Source organism: Lipotes vexillifer, unplaced genomic scaffold (assembly GCF_000442215.2).
Source record: "Lipotes vexillifer unplaced genomic scaffold, Lipotes_vexillifer_v1.1 scaffold982, whole genome shotgun sequence".
NCBI lineage: Eukaryota > Metazoa > Chordata > Mammalia > Artiodactyla > Lipotidae > Lipotes > Lipotes vexillifer.
The window spans coordinates 1,185,036-1,187,891 of record NW_006789467.1 but is presented as its reverse complement, the minus strand read 5'-3'; positions in this window follow the sequence as shown (position 1 = coordinate 1,187,891).

Below are 2,856 nucleotides of genomic sequence, written 5' to 3'. Positions count from 1 at the left end.
CGCTCTTCTGTGAGTAGAGAGAATAAAGCTTTGATTTTTCAGAAACTTGGCTCTAAGCGGAAGATTCAGACGCGATGTATATATCGTGTCTCGGAGCACGAGAAGAATTGGAGCTGAAGTAAGACTCTCTCCCCTGCCAGGACAAGGAGAGATCTCAACCGTCGGCAAGAAGGGAAGAGTGAGAGGGTACTCGAGGTTGGAGGTGATGGTCAGGGATGGAAATTTTTACAGTATCATCAGAGGAGCTGAAGGAGAGTCCCAGAGCAGAAGAGGCCATTTCCGGCCCAAAGTGGAGGCACTGATGCTGAGCCCCTTGTCAGGAAACCAAGACTTAATTACAGTTTCAGCCTCTCCCAGAAATGGAATCTTAAACCAGGGAATCGGGAATCCCCTGATCAGCGCCAGTGAGGTCATCTGCCGGGTGGACCCCTGCATCCCCTAAAGGGAAGTGAGTGACCTTGCAGTAACCAACCTGCTTTTTGCCGAGTATAACTTCCTGTTCCCGCTCCTTCTGCCTGTAAAAGTCTTTGACTGTACAGTTCCTCGGAGCTCCTTTCTCTCTGCTAGATTGGATGATGACCAATTTATGAATCATTGAGTAAAGCCAATAAGATCTTTAAAATTTACTCAGTTAAATTTTATTTTTTAACAGGTCTAAGTCCAAACAAAACACAACAAAACATGCCCGTGTAGAGTCCAGTGGTAGAGGTTGACATGGAGTCATACGGTCTAGGAGGTGGCCTTGGGGTAGGGGGAGGGATAGATTAAAAGTTTGGAATTAACAGATACACACTACTATATATAAAATAGATAACCAACAAGGACATACCATATAGAACAGGGAACTATACCCAATATCTTGTAATAATCTATAGTGGAAGAGAATGTGAAAAAAGAATATATATATATTTATATATATATGTATAAGTGAATCACTTTGCTGTTCACCTGAAACTAACACAACATTGTAAATCAACTATATTTCACTAAAAATAAAAAAAAAGAAGGTGGCCTTGCAGATTCCTGGGCTCTTTTGGGGAAAGCAGGCAGAATTCCCTGCCCCAGCCCCCTGGTGGAAGGCCAGACATCCGTTAGAACAAGTGGTCTCTAGAACACACTTTGCGATTTGCCGTTGTGCTTAGTTCCTGAATCTGAGGCCAGGAGCTTGAATGTGGGCAAAAGAGCACACCTGACACCTTTGGGCAGAGAAGCTTTAAGCTGCCTGCACTTTCTCCTTCCTGGGGACCGAGTGGATTGTGTCAGCACCTGCCAGAGACCAGAGACTCTTGTTTTCTGATAACCTGACTGTATTTCTCAGAGGTCTTCCTGCCTCAGGAAGCTTCACAGTGCTGTGATGCAAGAAATAAATGTCTTGGCTGTTCCTAAAGGGGCTCCCACGACCAGATGAAGACAGGAAAGGGGTGATGGTGAGAGCGCAGATGCGCAAAACGACTAAAGCTTTCAAAGTACTTGCTCACAGCAGCGTTGAATCGGAGTCACTTCGGGCTGAGAAAAGTGGCATCTCAGAAGATTAAAATGTTTACCCAAGAACACAGAGCCATGGGGTGGCAGAGAGGGCATTCAGACCCAGGGTTTAAGCTTCTGGCTGGTCCCAGTCCTTTCTTGCTCCATCTCACTGGGCTGCAGTGATGGCTCGGGTCGTGATGAATGTCAATGAACTTTTAATGAGGTCTTAATCAATTGCTTCATTACTGGGACTCTCGGGGAGCCCAAGCCATGGTCCTTTGGAGACAAAGGCTGGTATTCAAGCCAAAAGGACTTGAGACTGCGCACAGGTCCTGTTTCCTTTCAAGGACAGCGCTGTCCGCCTTTTCACCCCATTACTTCCACCGCCAGGAGGACCTTGAACCAAACAAAAGGAAACCCTCAGATCTACTTTGCATTAGCTCTGGACCGCCCTTGGCCTCAGTGCTAATGAAGGAACTCAATAAATTCCCTCCGAAAAGTTGCATTTTATTTGCATATGTTTAGCTGCCCCCAGTATCCCTAATTCCTAAGACTGATGTGACCCTCAGAAAACCACAGGAAGCCACATTTTCCCTCCCTCCCCTCCCCAGCTAACCTGTCTTGCTTATTGAGGCCCATCTAACAACAGAGTTTAGCCCCTGGCAGATTTTCCACACAACAGAAAGGCAGAGATTCATACGCCTTCATTTTGAGCTGCTAACTTAGCTTGAAAATCCCAGCTTGACCTCATTTCTTACTGTCTTTTCTCCTTCAAAGACCCAAATGCGGATACGCTCACAACTCGAGAGAACTGCTGCTGGTTGAAGGATCGTTCTCGATAAGCTTGGTTTTCAAGCGTTTTACCAAATAATGTGGATCTGTCATGAGCATTTTGTCCGGGTGCCGAGATCAGACTGGAGGAAATTGTCATAGACTTTTTGTGTATTTTACAGTCATTCTCATCAGATGCCTTGAACACGGAGCCCTGAAAACGGCCAACTTTTAAAATTCAAATATCGATTCAGTACATCATGTTCACACAGAAGGAGCTGGGCATCCTGCTATTTCACTCTCTGAAGATTCTGTGAGCAGTAACGTCCGTAAGAGGATGGCCATTGTAGGTAGCACGAGTGGGATTACACAATACCTACTTATTGGAAGGATAGTAGAAATCAGATTGTAATAATAATAATAACAACAGGACTTCCCCGGTGGCGCAGTGGTTGAGAGTCCGCCTGCCGATGCAGGGGACACGGGCTCGCGCCCCGGTCCGGGAAGATCCCACATGCCGCGGAGCGGCTGGGCCCGTGAGCCATGGCCGCTGAGCCTGCGCGTCCGGAGCCTGTGCTCCGCAGCGGGAGAGGCCACAACAGTGAGAGGCCCGCGTAC